Source organism: Bombina bombina, chromosome 2 (genome assembly GCF_027579735.1).
Source record: "Bombina bombina isolate aBomBom1 chromosome 2, aBomBom1.pri, whole genome shotgun sequence".
NCBI lineage: Eukaryota > Metazoa > Chordata > Amphibia > Anura > Bombinatoridae > Bombina > Bombina bombina.
The window spans coordinates 380,785,506-380,805,872 of record NC_069500.1 but is presented as its reverse complement, the minus strand read 5'-3'; the positions used below and the strand labels follow the sequence as shown (position 1 = coordinate 380,805,872).

The following is a 20,367-nucleotide window of genomic DNA, read 5'->3' as shown; positions in this document are numbered from 1 at the left end:
GACCAAGTTGCAGCCTTGCAAATCTGTTCAACAGAAGCATCATTTTTGAATGCGCATGAGGAAGCCACAGCCCTAGTGGAATGAGCCATAATTCTTTCAGGAGGCTGCTGTCCAGCAGTCTGATATGCAAAACGGATGATACTCTTCAGCCAAAAAGAAAGAGAGGTAGCTGTAGCTTTCTGGCCCCTACGTTTTCCAGAAAAAACAACAAATAATGAAGATGATTGACGAAATCCTTAGTCGCCTGCAAGTAAAACTTCAAGGCACGGACCACGTCCAAGTTATGTAACAGACGTTTCTTCTTAGAAGAAGGATTAGGACACAAGGAAGGAACAATAATTTCCTGATTAATATTTTTGTTGGCAACAACCTTAGGAAAAAAAACAGGTTTGGTACGTAACACTACCTTATCAGAATGAAAAATAAGGTAAGGAGAATCACATTGTAATGCTGTAAGCTCAGAAACTCTGCGAGCAGAAGAAATAGCAACCAAAAATAAAACTTTTCAAGATAACAATTTAATATCTATGGAATGCATAGGTTAAAACGGAACCACTTGAAGAACCTTAAGAACTAAATTCAAACTCCAAGGAAGAGCAATAGGTCTAAACACAGGCCTGATTCTAGTCAGAGCCTGACAAATGGATTGAACATCCGGAATATCTGCCAGACGTTTGTGTAGCAAAATAGATAAAGCAGAAATCTGTCCCTTTAAGGAACTTGCTGATAACCCTTTCTCCAATCCTTCTTGGATAAAAGATAAAATCCTAAGAATCCTAATCTTACTCCATGAGTAGCCCTTGGATTCTCCTGAATAAAGATAAGTAAGCCAGATCTTATGGTAAATATTTCTAGTAACAGGCTTACGTGCCTGGATCAAGGTATCAATGATCGAATCAGAGAACCCTCACTTAAATAAAATCAAGCGTTCAATCTCCAAGCAGTCAACTGCAGAGAAATTAGATTTGGATGATGGAAGGGTCCCTGAATGAGAAGGTCCTGCCTCAATGGAAGCTTCCACGGTGGCAGAGAGGACATGTCCACCAGTTCGGCATACCAAGTCCTGCAAGGCCACACAGGAGCGATGAGAATCACCGAAGCCCTCTCCTGTTTGATCCGAGCAATCACCCGGGGAAGGAGAGCAAACGGTGGAAAAACATAAGCTAGGTTGAACGACAAAGGCACTGCCAAGGCATCTATCAGTTCGGCCTAAGGATCCCTGGACCTGGATCCGTATCTCTTGAGCTTGGCGAGATGCCATAAGATCCAGCTCCGGTCTGCCCAATCTGAGAATCAGGGCGGCAAAGACCTCCGGATGGAGTTCCCATTCCCCCGGATGAAACGTCTGTCTGCTCAAAAAATCCGCTTTCCAGTTGTCCACTCCTGGGATGTAGATTGCTGACAGATAACAAGAGTGAGCCTCCGCCCACCGAATTATCTTGGATACTTCTGTCATCGCTAAGGAACTCCTTGTTCCTCCCTGATGATTGATATAACCCACAGTCGTGATGTTGGCAGACTGAAATCGGATTAATTTTGCTGAAGCCAGCTGAGGCCAAGCCTGAAGCGCATTGAATATTGACCTCAACTCCAGAATATTTATTGAAAGTAGAGACTCTGACCGAGTCCACACACCCAGAGCCTTCAGGGAATTCCAGACTGCGCCCCATCCTAGTAGACTGGCGTCCGTTGTTACTATCACCCATGAGGGTCTGCGGAAGCACGTCCCTTGGGACAGATGATCCGGCGACAACCACCAAAGAAGAGAGTCTCTTGTCTCCTGATCCAGATCTATCTGAGGAGAGAAGTTTGCATTATCTCCATTCCACTGTCTGAGCATGCTCAGTTGTAGAGGTCTGAGATGAAAACGAGCAAACGGAATGATGTCCATTGCCACCACCATCAATCCAATTACCTCCATGCACTGAGCCACTGATGGCCGAGGATTGGACTGAAGGGATCGGCATGTATTCAGAATCTTTAATTCTCTGACTTCCGTCAAGAAGATTTTCATGGATACAGAGTCTATTAGAGTTCCCAGGAAAGGAACCCTTGTCTGTGGAGTTAGTGAACTCTTTTCTAGATTCACCTTCCCCCCATGAGTCCTTAGAAAGGATAGAACCATGTCGGTATGGAACTTTGTCAGCTGATAAGACGACGCCTGGATCAGAATATCGTCCAGATAAGGCGCCACTGCAATGCCCCGCGGCCTGAGAACCACCAGCAGAGACCCTAGAACCTTCGTAAAGATCCTGGGTGCCGTGGCCAGCCCGAAGGGAAGGGCCACGAACTGAAAATGTTTGTCTAGAAAGGCAAACCTCAGGAACTTGTGATGATCTCTGTGGATAGGAATATGAAGATATGCATCCTTTAAGTCCACGGTAGTCATATATTGACCCCCCTGGATCAATGGAAGAATTGTCAGAATAGTCTCCATCTTGAAGGATGGAACTCTGAGAAATTTGTTTAGACTCTTGAGATCTAAAATGGGTCGGAACGTTCCCTCTTTTTTGGGAACCACAAAAAGATTTGAGTAAAACCCCTGTCCCTATTCCTGTTTTGGAACGGGACAAATTACTCCCATAGAGGAGGTCTTTTACACAACGTAAGAACGCCTCTCTTCTTATCTGGTCTACAGACAATCTTGGGAAGGGATTTTTGAACTCCAACTGATACCCTTGAGACACGATTTCTAGTGTCCAGGGATCCTGAACATCTCTTATCCAAGCCTGGACAAAGAGAGAAAGTCTGCCCCCTACTAGATCCGGTCCTAGATCCGGTCCTGGATCGGGGGCCGCCCCTTCATGCTGTCTTGGGAGCAGCAGTGGGCTTCTTTGGTTGTTTACCCTTGTTCCAAGACTGGTTGGGTCTCCAGGTGAGCTTGGCTTGAGGATAATTCCCTTCCTGTTTAGCGGAGGAGGAAGGGGGGACTCCTTTGAAATTACGAAAGGAAAGAAAATTACTTTGTCGTCCCCTTTGCTTAGATGTCTTATCTTGAGGGAGGAGGTGACCCTTACCTCCTGTAATGTCAGAAATGATTTCTTTCAAGTCAGGCCTGAAAAGGGTCTTTCCCTTGAAAGGAATAGCCAAAAGCTTGGATTTAGAGGACAGTATTCTCATAAATGAAAGCTTCCGAGCCGGAGTCTGGAGAATTTGGTAGTACCTATGAGACTTTAAATATGTTGTATATAGAATATGAGTACGTTAAGCATTAAGGACCTATAATTTTATGCTAGAGACACTAGAAATAACTTATGTGCAAATATTCACTAGATAGCTGAGCCCCTATATTCAGAAAGTACTATTCTAGAATTTAGAAGCGAATAGTATCCTAGAGGGAAGATAAAGCTGTTCCCCTTATTAATATTCTGATAGGCTCCGCACTGCTTATACAGTCACAGCCCTGCAATATCTATCTAATAGAACTAAACAACTGCTGTTTTGAAGTTGACAGTTAGAGGTGGCCTGTGCCTTTCTTAATTTTTCTCTCTCTATTTTTGTGCTTTTATGCTACTGCAGGAAAAAGTAAATTTATGCTTACCTGATAAATTAATTTCTTCTACGATACGACGAGTCCACAGATTTCATCCTTACTTGTGGGATATTAACCTCCTGCTAACAGGAAGTGGTAAAGAGCACCACAGCAGAGCTGTATATATAGCTCCTCCATTACCTCCACCCCCCCCCCCCCGTCATTCGACCGAAGCTTAGGAAGAGAAAGGAAAAGCTAAAGGTGCAGGTGACTGAAGTTATAAAAAATAAAATATAATCTAAATCTGTCTAAAAAATGACAGGGAGGGCCGTGGACTCGTCGTATCGTAAAAGAAATTAATTTATCAGGTAAGCATTAATTTACTTTTCTTCTACAAGATACGACGAGTCCACGGATTTCATCCTTACTTGTGGGATACAATATCAAAGCTACAGGACACGGATAAAACGGGAGGGACAAGACAGAGACCTAAACGGAAGGCACCACTGTTGAAGAACCATTCTCCCAAAAACAGCCTCAGAAGAAGCAAAAGTATCAAATTTGTAATGAAGAGACGACCAAGTCGCAGCCTTGCAAATCTGTTCAACAGAAGCATCGTTTTTAACCCATGTGGAAGCCACAGCCCTAGTAGAATGAGCCGTAATTCTTTCAGGAGGCTCCTGTCCAGCAGTCTCATATGCCAGGCGGATGATACTCTTCAGCCAAAAAGAAATAGAGGTAGCCGTAGCTTTCTGACCCCTAAGCTTTCCAGAATAAACAATGAATAATGAAGATGATTGACGGAAATCCTTAGTCGCCTGCAAGTAAAACTTCAAGGCACGGACCACGTCCAAGTTATTCAACAGACGCTCCTTCTTAGAAGAAGGATTAGGACACAAGGAAGGAACAGCAATTTCCTGATTAATATTCTTATTTGAAACAACCTTAGGAAGGAATCCAGGTTTGGTACGCAAAACCACCTTATCAGAATGAAAGATAAGGTGAATCACATTGTAACGCTGAAAGCTCAGAAACTCTACGAGCAGAAAAAATAGCAAATAAAAACAAAACCTTCCAAGATAATAACTTAATATCTATGGAATGCATAGGTTTAAACGGAACCCCTTGAAGAACACTAAGAACTAAATTCAAACTCCAAGGCAGAGCAATTGGTCTAAAGACAGGCTTGATTCTGGTTAGAGCCTGACAAAAAGACTGGAACATCTGTCAAACGTTTCTGTAGCTGCCAAATGTTTCTGTAGCAAAATTGACAAAGCAGAAATCTGTCCCTTTAAGGAACTCGCTGATAACCCTTTCTCCAATCCTTCTTGGAGAAAAGACAGAATCCTGGGAATCCTAACTTTACTCCATGATTAGCCCTTGGATTCACACCAAAAAAGATATTTACGCCATATGTTATGATAGATCTTTCTAGTGACAGGCTTACGTGCCTGTATCAAAGTATCAATGACCGAATCTGAGAAACCCCGCTTAGATAAAATCAAGCGTTCAATCTCCAAGCAGTCAGCTGCAGAGAAATTAGATTTGGATGTTGGAAAGGTCCTTGAATTAGAAGGTCCTGTCTCAATGGAAGTTTCCACGGTGGCAGAGAGGACATGTCCACTAGATCCGCATACCAAGTCCTGCATTGCCACGCAGGCGCAATCAGAATTATCGAAGCTCTCTCTTGTTTGATCCGAGCAATCACGCATGGAAGGAGAGGAACGGTGGAAACACATAAGCTATGCTGAACGACCAAGGCACTGCCAAAGCATCTATCAGTTCGGCCTGAGGATCCCTCGACCTGGATCCATATCTTGGAAGTTTGGCATTCTGTCGAAATGCCATCAGATCCAATTCCGGTTTGCCCCATCGAATAATCAGTGAGGCAAACACCTCCGGATGGAGTTCCCACTCCCCCAGATGAAAAGTCTGCGACTTAGAAAATCCGCTTCCCAGTTCTCTACTCCTGGAATGTAGATTGCAGACAGATAACAAGAGTGGGCCTCCGCCTATCGAAATATATTGGATACTTCTGTCATCGCCAAGGAACTCCTCGTTCCCCCCTGATGATTGATATAAGCCACAGTCGTGATATTGTCTGACTGGAATCTGATGAATTTGGCCGAAGCCAACTGAGGCCATGCCTGAAGCGCATTGAATATTGCTCTCAATTCCAGAATATTGATTGGAAGTAGAGACTCCACTTGAGTCCATACACCCTGAGCCTTCAGGGAATTCCAGACTGCACCCCAGCCCAGTAGCCTGGCGTCCGTTGTCACTATCAACCACGAGGGTCTGCGGAAACACGTCGCCTGGGACAGATGGTACGGCGACAACCACCAAAGAAGAGAGTCTCTGATCTCTTGATCCAGATTTATCTGAAGAGATAAATTCGCATAATCCCCATTCCACTGTCCGAGCACGCACAACTGCAGTGGCCTGAGATGAAAACGAGTAATCGGAATGATGTCCATTGCCGCTACCATTAATCCAATTACCTCCATACACTGAGCCACTGATGGCCGAGGATTGGACTGAATGGCTCTGCAAGTATTTAGAATTTTTCATTTTCTGATCTCCGTCAGAAATATTTTCTACAGAGTCTATCAGAGTTCCCAAGAAGGGAACCCTTGTCCGTGAAACTAGTGAACTCTTTTCTAGGTTCACCTTCCAACCGTGAGTTCTCAGAAAGGACAACACTGTGTGTATGAGATTTCGCCAGATGATAAGTTGACGCCTGAATCAGAATATCGTCCAGATAAGGCACCACTGCGATGCCCCGCGGTCTGAGAACCGCCAGAAGGGACCCTAGAACCTTTGTGAAGATCCTGGGTGCTGTGGAAAACCCGAAGGGAAGAGCCACAAACTGAAAATGTTTGTCCAGCAAGGTAAACCTTAGGAACTGATGATGATTCATGTGAATGGAAATATGAAGGTATGCGTCCTTCAAGTCCACGGTAGTCATATATTGACCCTCCTGGATCATTGGCAAAATCTTGAAGGATGGAACTCTGACAAACTTGTTTAGACTTTTGAGATCTAAAATAGGTCTGAACGTTCCCTCTTTTTTGGGAACCACAAAAAGATTTGAGTAAAATCCCTGTCCCTGTTCTAGTCTTGGAACAGGACGAATTACTCCCATAGTAAAGAGGTCTTTTACACAACATAAGAACGCCTCTCTTTTTATCTGGTCTACAGACAATCGTGAAAGAAGAAATCTCCCTCTTGGGAGAAAATCCTTGAATTCCAGTTGATATCCGTGGGTCACGATTTCCAGTGCCCAGGGGTCCTGAACATCTCTTGTCCAAGCCTGGGCAAAGAAAGAAAGTCTGCCCCCTACTAGATCAGGTCCCGGATCGGGGGTCGCCCCTTCATGCTGTCTTTGTGGCAGCAGCGGGCTTCTTGGGTTGTTTACCTTTGTTCCAAGCCTGGTTGGGTCTCCAGACGGACTTGGATTGAGCAAAATTCCCTTCCTGCTTTGTGGAGGAAGAGGAAGCAGAGGGTACTCCTTTAAAATATCGAAAGGAACGAAAATTATTTTGTTTACCCCTCATCTTAACAGACTTATCCTGAGGTAAGGCGTGACCTTTACCTCCAGTAATGTCAGAAATGATTTCCTTCAACTCAGGCCTGAATAGGGTCTTACCCTTGAAGGGAATGGCTAAGAGCTTAGATTTGGATGATACATCAGCAGACCATGATTTTAACCATAACGCTCTACACGCTAAAATGGCAAATCCTGCATTTTTCGCTGCCAATTTAGCGATTTGAAAGGCTGCATCTGTAATAATAGAATTAGCTAGCTTGAGAGCCTGAATTCTATCCAAAATGTCGTCTAAAGGGGTCTCAACCTTCAGAGACTCTTCTAGAGCATCAAACCAAAAAGATGCTGCAGTAGTAACTGGAACAATGCAAGCTGTTGGTTGTAAAAGGAAACCCTGATGAATAAATAATGTCTTTAGAAGACCCTCTAACTTCTTATCCATAGGGTCTTTGAAAGCACAACTGTCTTCAATAGGTATAGTTGTACGCTTAGCCTGGATAGAAATAGCTCACTGAATCTTAGGGACCGACTGCCAAGAGTCCCGAATGGTGTCTGATATGGGATACATTTTCTTGAAATTAAGAGGAGGAGAGAACGGTATTCCTGGTCTGTCCCATTCATTTTTTATAATTTCCGAAATTCTTTTAGGAACTGGAAAAATATCAGTGTAAGTAGGTACCTCTAGATATTTGTCTATTTTACACAACTTCTCTGGTGGTATTACAATATCGTCACAATCATCCAGAGTCGCTAAAACCTCCCGAAGTAACAGGCGGAGGTGTTCAAGCTTAAATTTAAAGGACATGACATCCGAATCTGTCTGAGGTAACATATTTCCTGGGTCTGAAAGTTCACCCTCAGACAAGAATTCCCTGACCCCCAACTCAGAGCCCTGTGAGGGTACATCGGAAATAGCCAACAAAGCATCAGAGGATTCAGTATTCACATTAATACCTGACCTACTGCGTTTACCCTGTAACACTGGTAACTTAAATACATCTGTCAGGGTAGTTGACATAACCGCAGCCATATCCTGCAGAGTAAAATAATTAGACGCACTTGAGGTACTTGGCGTCGCTTGTGTGGGCGTTAAAGGTTGTGACACTTGGGGAGAATTAGATGGCATATCCTGATTCTCTTCAGACTGAGAATCATCCTTAGACACACTTTCTTTACCTAAGATATGCTTTTTACATTGTAAGGCCCTTTCAGTACAAGAGGTAAACAAAGTAAGAGGGGGTTCCACAATGGCTTCTAAACACATAAAACAGTTAGTTTCCTCAATGTCAGACATGTTGAACAGACTAGTAATAACCACAATAGTCATAGATCACCTTCTTTATTTATTCAAAACAACTTTTAGAAAAAAAATGTACTGCGCCTTTAAGAAATAAAAAGCGCACAATTTTTCTCAAACTGACTAAAATGTTAAAAAACGCTACACAATTAAATATAAAGATTCAATTGGCCCAAAAATTATTGCACCCTATAAGTAAAAGGTGAATTTACCCTCTAAGAGACATTTTAACCAAAAAATATATTTTAACAGAAAAAATGACCCCTGCACCTCGCCACAGCTCTGCTGTGGCGCCTACCTGCCCCCAGGGTACTGAAAAATGATTCGACAACGATCCGGTGAACAGAACACAAGTTTGGGCCCCACCGGAGCTAATGCCTGAGGCCTTCTCAGTCAGAGTAAACTGCGCGTCTGAGCGTGCGAAATAGGCCCCGCCCATCATGGACGTCGTCCTAACAGTCTGATTAACCGCATGGGAAGCGGTTTGAAAAATAAGCCATGTGGTCCCCTTAAAATCTTATAATAAAACTGCAGCTCTACTGACTCTTGAATAAAATATAAAATGTCAAGCTGCCTCTCCCAGTGTCCAGCCCAAAACCGTGTCAAAGCAATATGTATAAACACCAGACACCGTTCTCCACACTGAAGATTTCTCTTGCACTACCTTCAGAAGCTCTGTGGGAACCAACATGGATCCTAGTTACATCTGCTAAGATCATCAACCTCAGGGCAGAAATCTTCATCATTCCATATCTCCCTGAGGAAAATAGTACTCACCGGTACCATTTAAAATAAAAAAACTTCTTGATTGAAGAATCTAAAACTAACACCTCACTTTACCTCTTCCTATTACTAACACAGGCAAAGAGAATGACTGGGGGTGGAGGGAAGGGAGGAGCTATATATACAGCTCTGCTGTGGTGCTCTTTGCCACTTCCTGTTAGCAGGAGGTTAATATCCCACAAGTAAGGATGAAATCTGTGGACTTGTCGTATCTTGTAGAAGAAATGTGTTGAGGATATTCAAGTTTGGTAAACAACCATTAGTTTTTCATACTAGAAATGACTGTCTCAGCAACGTATGTGTTGGCTCAACATTTTACATCAGTTTTACCTTTGTTACTACCATTTGGATGCTGAGGATTGCATATACGTTGAGTATATAGTATATAACTGCAATGCGTATATAATTTCAGATAGAAGTTAGGATACTTTCAGGGATAACATGGATTCCACAGTTAAGATATATTATAACTTGTACTCAATAAGTAGCTTTAGTTTGTCTAGCTTAAATATTATATACTAGTAGCCTATGTGAGGTCCAGGTAACTTTATTGCCCTCTATTACCCTGTCTCCATATGAGGTTACCCAAAAATATCTCTCAGTTCAGGAGTGGCACCACATATACAGCCTAGTTAAAAGCTTAGACACAGTAGGTTTCAGTTTCAGTTTTCTTGCTATAGTACCCTCCTCAACAAGTGTTTTGCAAGTGATGTTGACTATACAGATAGTTCCTATTTCTGTATAAGATGTCAAATGCTATCCAAGGACCCAAAAGTTGCCCTATCATTATTTATAATTGACCATTTGCCCTCCTTTGTTAATATAGACTTCTGTGCAATCCCGAGGCCCTAGTGGGCATAGGAGGGGTGTTTGAACAATATAGACCCAAAAATGGTCTATCTTTTACAAAAACCCTCAGTTTAGTGTGTTGTATTATTTGAGGTCTAAGAATGGCCTATATTATTTATGAGGGATAAAATTAGAGGGTAGCCTAAAGGTTTGCTCTCCAAATTTGTGTATCTGTTTGTAGATCCAGTACAACTAATATATGTGAATTTAACCCATGTGCCATACTGTTTAATTATATATTCTGTTATAGATAATATGAACAATTACAGGCCTACTCGCTCTTATTTAGATATTTTTACTAATATCAGGCCTAATGACCGTCGCATGCCAGTTTGTATGTCAAATGTCCATCTGAAAATGCATGTATGTAAAATGAGGTACTACCCATGGCTAGACAAATCCCCTTATGGGTTTGAACCCATGACTGGTTGTGATATATAAGACATGCCTCTTGTATGGGATATATAAATATTACCGTATGTCGGATAGGCATGTTGCCATGCTGTTTACCATTGTATGTTTGTTTATGTACTATTACCTCAATAAAAATTACTTTAAAAAAAAAAATAGGGGGAGGAGAGAACGGGATACCCGGTCTTCCCCATTCCCTTGCAACAATTTCCGAAATTCTCTTAGGAACTGGAAAAACATCGGAATAAGAAGGAACCTCTAAGTATTTGTCCATCTTACACAATTTCTCTGGTGGGACCACAATAGAGTCACAGTCGTCCAGAGTCATCAAAACCTCTCGCAGCAACAGGCGGAGGTGTTCAAGTTTAAATCTGAAAGACATGACGTCTGAACCTGTCTGGGGCAATGCACTTTCCGAGTTAGACAGTTCCCCCTCAGACAGGGCCTCCCTACCCCCCCCCAATTCAGAGCCCTGGGAGGGTACATCGGAGATAGCCATCAAAGTATCAGAAGTCACAGGGACCACATGGGCTTCTGTCCTGCTACGTTTGCCTTGTAACACTGGCAACTTAGATAAAACTTCTGTAAGGGTGGATGACATAACTGCAGCCATATCCTGCAGAGTGAATGAAGTGGACGCGGTTGAGGAACACGGCGTCGCTTGGGTGGGCGTTAAAGGTTGTGACGCTTGGGGAGAAAGTTGTGGCAGACCCTGATTCTCATCAGTCTGAGAAGCATCCTTAGACATACTTGTATTAAAGAAAATTTGTTCAGCCCTTTCAGTACATGAGGGACAAAAACTAATAGGGGGTTCCACATTGGCATCTAAACACATAGAAAAGGTACTTTCCTGAAGTTCAGCCATGTTAAACAAACTAGAAATAACAATATTAATCGTTTGTTACTTTATTAAAATTAACTTTGAAAGTCAAAACTTATAGGAAAATTTGTGAAATAAAACAAGCCTACTGTGCCTTTAAAAAATAAACCAAATAAAGAGAACCGCCAATGTAACCCTCTTAAAACACAAACACTCCCCTGACCAGTCATAAGTTTCACCACAGATAACGTTAGCCCTTGGGGAACAATCCGCATCTCCCATCGTCAGCCCACAACACAGTATACTGAAGTATAAGTTAAATGCACAAAACACAGTTGATAGCACCCAAAAAAAGAAAGGGGAATTCCAGGCACACCATTTCATTTTACACTGTGCATACCGATTACCCCTCCCCGGTATAGGGAATAAATGTTAGTCTGTTCTGATATATCTAGTTTCCCCAGAAGCAAATGACTGAACATACCTCAATGCTGAGCGCGGCATGACACGGTTCCACACAATGAAGATGTTCTTTTCACTACCTTCAACCGATCTGTGGGAACAAGCAGGATCTTAGATAATGTTTGCTAAGATCATCATCATCATCAGGGCAGAAAATAATACGTCTCCACTCTCTTGGGGAGTCATTGAATGATGAGTTCTCCCTGAGAAAAATAGTACTCACTGGCACCATTTTAAAAATAAAAAACCTCTTGATTGAAGAATCTAAACTAACACCTCACTTTACCTCTTCCTATCACTAACAGAGGCAAAGAGAATGACTGGAGTGGGAGGGAAGGGAGGAGCTATATATACAGCTCTGCTGTGGTGCTCTTTGCCTCCTCCTGCTGACTAGGAGGCGATATCCCATAAGGATGAAATCCGTGGACTCGTCATATCTTGTAAAAGAAATAGACATATACAGGCTTCAACCAAACCATCATAAGAAGCAAGCATACAGTAGCTAATTTGGTCAATATGTTACAAGTATAAAGAAAAGTACACGTAGAAGCAAATGCAATGAACATATAGATAGGAAATTTCCATTTTCTATTATATACTCTCCATAGTTCACGAGAGGCCACTTTTGAACCCTAAACAAACTCTTATGTCAGTGAGGAGAGTTGAGACAATATATATATAGCAAATTATATAGGTATATGTTATATTTTTTAAAACTTTCATAGATGACTAATTAACCGGCCTCTTATTGGCCATTTGATAAAGGTGAAATTGGGAAATTGTGTTGGTCATATCAAAGACCCTATAGTGTCCAATAACACCAGCGGATAAGCACAGCTTAAAATTTAAATAAATTGGCCAGGCTTGCAGTTAACTTTAATAAGATAGTATTAGTTGTAAGCTGTCTGTATAAGCTGACTAAAATACCAAAACTATTAGACACATAATACAAATATAAAATGGGTGGCTAATGCAGTTTAATTCACTATCTACTTGTTGAGATTCTAGCATGGTATCAAACTATACCTGTGGAGGTGAGCTATGAGGGCCATCAAGTCTTGTGTACTAGTATCACAGGCTTTTGTAGTTTAGGACCAAGCTGGTGAGAGTAGCTCGATTAAGTATGACCTAATTGCAGTTATTGATGAAACAAGCTTAGGAGCACACATATAGGTCTCCATATTTTGTGAAGTAAAAGACAAAAACCAAGACCTCTATATGAAACACAGTATAGCATAGTGTAAATGTATTCCTGTTAAATACTATTATTAGCTTTTGTAAAATATACATGGCAGTACTACTCCCCATCAAGTATAGAATAATATTATGGTTGTAGTGACAGCTGTAAGGTATTCTATGGGCAAGGTACACAGTAAGCAGGTCATCTCAGTAACACTTCCCTTACATACAATTTTGTGGCTCCAAGTTATATTTGACATAGCAGGTTTCACAATAGAAAATTTAAATGTAGACCTTATTTATCATTAAACAAATTGGATTCTAAGATGTGTCCCCTAGTAAGATTCTGCAACACCCTATAGAGTACAGAGTGAAGTGTCATATCGCATCTGCTAGATAACCAACACCCGAGACAGAAAAGAGTCAGGTTAGTACTGTGATACATGCCCGTGAGGTGTTTGAAAGTACGGCAGCCTCCAAATAAAGTGTCACAAGAAATGAGAACTGCCCAACAATGAATATGACCACAGTAGCTTAACCTACCCCAAATCTCTGTGAGATTTGAATCAGCTCAAGCTGGAGGAGTTTCCTAGCCTGTCTGGGGTTCTGTCGTGTCAAGAGAGCTTCAATGGCGATTGCATTAACGGTGTATCTACCTCTGATATAATGGGAGTCAACAGCGGAAGGAGCAGCTGTATACATAGCTAAATAATCAATTTTGCTTTACCCGGCAAGTGTCAAAACTGGAGGGGTTAGTGAAAAACTGATGAGTAGGCCCCCACCTGAATCTCCAACTTGCTTAATTTAGAAATCCGGAGTGAGCATTTTTTCCGCAAATAGTCATCACAATCCAGTTAGATGTAGTCTATGAAGTGATCCCCAGAGTTTAGGGGTTAAAATGGTTAATTAGTGTAGTAGATATCTGGAAGACTCTAATTCTTAGGTCCGGAGCTTCTAAAATGTGCGGCTTGCCATAATCGCTGCCTGGACAGCCCTCCATAGAATACAATTTTAAGCAACATTCCAATTTACATCTATTATCAAATTTGCTTCATTTTCTTGGTGTCCTTTGTTGAAAAAGAGAACCAATGCACTACTGGGAGCTAGCTGGTCAACGACAAGCAGCATATATGTGCAGCCTCCAATCAACAGTTGACTCCAAGTATAGCATTACTGCCCCTGAGCCTACCTAGTTATGCTTTTCAACAAAATATACCAATACAACTAAACAAATTAGGTAAGAGACGCAGGAAACCCCAAACTTTTCTTTTAAATTATTTGAAAAACTTAAATTATGCTTACCTGATAATTTTCTTTTCTTCAGATAGAAAGAGTCCACAGCTGCATTCATTACTTTTGGGAAATAAGAACCTGGCCACCAGGAGGAGGCAAAGACACCCCAGCCAAAGGCAAAGGCTTAAATACTCCTCCCACTTCCCTCATCCCCCAGTCATTCTGCCAAGGAACAAGGAACAGTAGAAGAAATACCAGGGTGAAAAGGTGCCAGAAGAATAAAAAAATAAGAGACACCCCACAGAAAAAATACAGGGGGGGGGAATGTGGACTCCATTTTTTTTTCCATCTTTATCAGGTAAGCATAGTTTAAGTCTACATCTGTATTCATTACTTTTGAGAAAACAATACCCAAGCTATAGAGGACAAAAACGGGAGGGTACAATAGGCAACCCATTCTGAGGGCACCAGGCCTAAAAAAAAACAACCCAACTAAATCCCGCTTCGTCGGAGCCGGGGGGAAAAAACTAGAAGGAAAAGGCCCCAAGGACATTGACCCGCAAATAGTCTGAAAGTCTAACTAGAGTCCGCAAAGCAGACTCACTGAGCCAACACTCCAGGAGAACCTTCCCCCAGCAGTCAGTCCCCTCACAACCCTTACTAGTACAGTACCAAAATCCCCAAAAGGGAGAGGACAAGGGTGAGCCAAAGGGATACCCAAAAGGTACAGCAAGATCCAATAAAGGAAAAACACCCTTCAAAAGAAGGCCAAGAGCACAGAGACCCGAATGGATCCCGAGAACAGGGGGAGATGACGCCCAACCCACAAGGAGCAACCAGGCATCATCAAGGAGAAGAAACATCTGCCAAACATCTGCCAACAGCACCTAAAAAGAGAGCTGAAGACAAAGTCCTCAAAACGTCAGAACTCAGAGACTGAGCAAACAGAAAAATCACAAGTAGCAAACTCAGAAACATAAACATCCGAGTCCAGTAACATGCTGCCATCCGTAGGAAGACACGGAGAAAACACTATCCGTAAGGAAAAAGAGGCTGAACAAAATAGCAGATTGCCCAACCTCCAAGACAGAGGACACACTACAAGCAATCCAGGCCACCAAGCCTATTCACAGATCTCAAAGGGTGAGAGGCACAGAACCTCTAAAAAAAGGTTCACTGGCACCCCCAAGACCTGAGGATGAACAACAGATCTCAGATCCTACACCTAGCCAGATCAGCCCAAGCAATGGCAGATCTGAAAGCAAGGGAACAGAAAGGAACCCCAAGACCGGCCCCCAAAAGGGCGGATGAATGGAAACAGCCACTTCAACCTAGAGACAATCGAGCAGGCATTAGACCCAAGGAGATCTAGCAAAGCCACCCAACAAAAGGCTCAATGCGGAGCCAGCAGCTCCCCAGATGGAAAGGAACAACTCAAAGAGCAGACCAATCCCCGAACCAGATAAAACATCTGTTCCAACCTCCCGAACACAGGAGAGGCCCGAAAAAAACAAGGAACCACACCTCCGTAAGGAGGACAACGAACCCCCTGAAGAGGAGAGCATCGATAAACACCTGCCCATAAGACAGGAAGTCATAGGAAGAACCGAGAGAACACAAGGCCACGTCACTAACACACACGGAAAGAACCCCTTAAAACACCATTGTGCTAGCACACATACCAGGCGCAAGAGTGACAGCTGAGAAACCAAAAACCTTCCGCTTGCTAGGCAGGAAAGCCCACCATCAGGTCACATTAGTTGGCTATCCCAAGGGAACCGTATCGTCCGGCACAAGACAAGCCCCAAGCAGCCAGAACAAGGGCTAAGCCCAAGTACCCCGGAAACTGGAACCTCCAGGCCAGTCCTAGGATCATAAGGTCCAGTAACATCCCACAGTGGGATCCACAAAGAGAAAACGCAGAGTAAAACCCTTGACAACTGGAAGATCAGGACAAGAAGCCCGGGCCCATCAAATGTTTAGATTAAACAATCTTCCAGGAACATAAATCCCTTGTATGATATTAAAAAACAGACCTCACAGGGAAAAATCCAGAATAACCCGGATAACAAGAGCAAGAAGCCCTTGCAAGTCCCAACCCAAAGGGAAGAGACCAACCCCTTCCTTGCAGGAACCAAACACTCCAAAGAGCCAAGGCCTTAAAAGGTCACTAGAGCTAACAGGCGTTCAAGCAATATTAACATGATTGTGCTTAAAAAGCGTGGACTAATCCCCCTTAAGGGACACTAGGCGCTGCTCAATTTATCAACCTCGAAAGGAGGAAAGGCTGAGTAGACCTTGCCGGGGATCGAACTAGCAACCTTTGGTTTGCTACAGTACAGAGTGGCCACAGAGAATTAGTATGCTGAGCTAGCTGTCCAGCTAGCCACAAGCACCAGACACAAGGGGAACAGTGAGGGCAAGTTACCTGAACAGAGAAACAGCAAGCCTCCACATCACCTCAGATTCTAAGTCAGAGGACAGTAAAACATGGGTTTGGATGCCACCTGGATGGCAATACCTGAACCATATGAGTGGAAAACCACTAGGATCTCTTCTATCCCAAGAAGGAGATGCAGAGCATTCCCACAACCGGGGAAGGACCCCTAACCGGAGCCCAAAAAGACCTCACTGTCTAATGTCCCGAAAAAGGAACAATCAACTCCCGAAGAGAATCCAAGTCCCCCGAAGGTGACACAATCCACAAGGAGAAACGGACAAAGTCCAAGAAGATCTCAATGAAGAAGAGAACCACTAAAGGAACAAGTCCAAAAAAGGACAATTCCCAGGGCCTCCTAAAGGCAACACCGCCCGACCGGCGGAAAAAAGGCGATAAACCCTCTAACCTTCCCACCACATGGGAAGGAATACTCTAGGTTCCGAGGGTATCGGAAACAACAGAGAGTGACGCAACAAAATTCACTGACCCAGTCACCAGAGAGACAGCTATTTAAGGACTGAAACAATCCAGAGAGCCCCACTGACCCGCGAGTCCTCTTGAGAATGCTTAGCTGAAACTTGTAAAACAAATAACAAGAAATATAAGCACTCGGCACCCCAACCTGACCAGCAAGGTATAATAGGCGCCACGTGTCTGATTAAGCCGCGAGACAGAAGATCTGAACTCAAGCAGGACCAGCCTGCAACCAGGGTCATAACTGCCAGCTGGCTAAATCCACCCTCAGACAGGGAGGAAGAAAAAACAGACAAACATGGGACTAATGTGTCCCGAACAACTTCCGTTGAAGCAAACAGCGAGCATCGATCCCAGATAAAGTTCCCGCAGGAAACATAGTATGAAAAAGAAAACTAAAATTCATCCTAACCGGATAAAATAAAATGACAGGCTACACGAGGGTTAACCCCCCAAAAAAAACAGAAAGATCCGCAGGACCAGCCCAACGGAAACCCTATTCCTCCAACAAAACTGGGAAGGATCTTGATAACAAGACTTAAAGGAGATTACGTCACCCCCCCCCCCATATATAACGGAGGTGAGCCATTCGAAGGAGGAGACTGATGAGTGCCATAGCCGAGAAGGATAGGGTCCCCAAACAGCTCAAAAACGTGTCTGAGTAGAACACGAAGGCGAGCGAGCCTGTAACGAAAGGCACAACACTCAGGAACAGTTACACCTGCAGGGAACTGCACATGCCCTCCTGTGGCCAAGAGACCTAGGGCAATCGGCACAAGCACAATCGCAAATAAACACCTGGACTTTGTAGACGAGCAAGTGCCAAAAGTAAGTAAAAGTGAAAATGTGCCACAAACTCCTGGGGGAACAATCCACCCTCCGAGGAGGAAAAAGCATAACCTGGGTTACCCGCATGTGTAGTAGTAGTAGTAGAGAGCGGTAGGGAACTTGCCTCCCGGAGGACAGGGCCCCCTGAGGCGGATGGCTAAGCAGCCCCTTGAATCCCGAGCCCAAGGAACAAGGCGCTCTAGGACGGCCTAAAGAACATAACTGACTGACCTGAGTCAATGGGGCCAGTCGCATTCGTCACAGGACGAAAAATCTGAATCAGAAAGTTGAACAATCTCAACATCAGCATCCTCCATAACTGGATAAAGGATACCAAAAAATGGACTATATATAAAACAATTTAAAAGGCACCTGACACCCACAATGGCTGGGGCATTCACCACCTCCTATGTACCAGACACCAGCGGACTAGAATTCTTCGTCGCCACACAGTCAGGAATGCGGAAATGGGAGACCAGAACGTAAACACGCCCAGTGACAAGGTGAACCGTACTGTCCAAAAAAAGCGCGGCCAACTGTAAGGTTGCGTCACTTCGAAAGGCTGTTATGTTCCAAAAATCCATGAGCCCAGTTAACACTACACATAAGCAGATTGAATCACATAAACATGATTAACCCCCCCCCCCCCGCCCCTGTTCAATAATCCCTCTGAGGAGATATAAACCCTTGATTCCAAGATACTAAAGGAGTCCCACTGAGACCCTGTATTTTTCATGTGAGTTTGCAGGAACAAATGAGTTACCGTACAATCATGAAGAAGTAAAATGAAACGATCTTACCGGAATCTACACCGTGGAACAGGAACACGGCCCTCCAAGTGTGACGGATAGTAGCCTCACCTCCGCCATGGACTTGAGAGAAGAAAACAGGCAACGAAGCGAAGTTCGACAACGCTGATTGCTTGTTGAGTTGTTAAAATGAGTCGGGATGGTTTCGCAGAAAGACTCTTCCTGCATCTCCAGACTCTAACCTTCATCCAAGCCCTCAGGATTACTTAAAACTCCCGTCCCATGTCGAAGAATACTACCCTCCATAAGAGACGAAAACAAACTTCTGACACTTCTCTGCCAACCTCCTGGGATGAAAGGCAAAGAATGACTGGGGGATGAGGGAAGTGGGAGGAGAATTTAAGCCTTTGGCTGGGGTGTCTTTGCCTCCTCCTGGTGGCCAGGTTCTTATTTCCAAAAAGTAATGAATGCAGCTGTGAAAATAGAAGTACATTTAAATGTGTCTTAAAGGGACATTAAACACTAAACACTAGATAAAATTATGTAGTAAAAGAAAATATTAGTCTGAGAATAACATTGAGATGTATTTTTTAAAGTTTCATTAGCTGTTAATATATTGACAAAATAAGTGTAAAGCTTTAGGGTCTATAAAACAATGGGAGCTGCCATGTTTTAACTTAGGTTACCTTCTTTGCTGTGGCCAATTAGAGACAATTATAAATAGGTCACTAGAGTATTTAGCCAATGGCTGTGTGGAATATAACTGTTCTGACTTTACTCTCCTTTAAAGGGACAGTAATACTATAAAATTGTTTTTCCCTTAATGTGCTTCCAATTAATTTTTTTTACCAGCTGCAAAGTATAAAATGTATGAGATTTGCTTTTTTAAGGTTCATTTGTGTAAATTAATTAGCTGATTTTGTGTTTTGAAGCCACAACCTAATAAAATGGGTTGCGCTTGTAGGTATAATAAGATCTCATTACTTTATCACATTGTGTACATATACATGCTTCTTTATCTTATACCTGTCCATAAACCAATCACTAATACCTGTAGAGAACAATGGAAAATTAGCATTGTATTACCTTATCTCTTCTATAACCCACTGGGAGTGTAATTTATTCTACTGGCTGTGTTAACACAGCTTGGCCTTGAGGCCAAATCTTTCAGGATGGGTGGGAATACCACAGGCTTAATCAACTATTTCAAATGCCAATATAAGGGTAATGGAGTGTATTAAATTGTTTACAAGTATTTCCAGCAGGTAAAGTGGATCATAGGGAAGAAATTAAAGGGGAGAACATTTTTGAGTAAACTGTAGCTTTAAAGCTTGTTTATTTAGAGTTATAGGAGAGTCCAGGGCCGGATTAACGTAGGGGCGGGAGGAGCTGCAGCTCCAGGCCCACGTCCCTTTTTGCCATATTTGATTGTTTTTTTGTTTTTTTTCTCAAATATAATTTTTATACTGAGCAATATACTAATTTTTCCAGAAACTTCTGCTAGAGTTTGCTGTGAGGAACTTTTACATTTTTGGGAAGGGGGTAGCCTGATAATGGTTGGCTTTTCAATGCAGGATAGACTATCTTGTAAGACCATTTTGGGCACAAGATATATAAATGCCCTAAATGATCTTCTACAAACTGACTTTATAAATTAATTTCTATTTTTAGAATAAAGAAATTATCACTGTCCTTTGCACCCTTCCTCTCCTCTCTTTCTATCCCATCTCTATCTCTCCTCTCTCACCTCTCTCTCTCTCTCTCTCCTGTCTCTATCTCCTTTCTCTCTCTGTCTGTCCCGTCTCTCTGTCTGTCCTCTGTCT

General features: G+C 42.9%; 1 protein-coding gene across 2 annotated transcripts in view; it reads right to left on the bottom strand.

Annotated features, from left to right (window-relative positions):
- The window catches only part of GLT1D1 (glycosyltransferase 1 domain containing 1), a 708,692-nt gene that overhangs the window by 400,884 nt on the left and 287,441 nt on the right, over window positions 1–20,367 (bottom strand). The gene's annotated exons all lie outside the window — the stretch shown is intronic.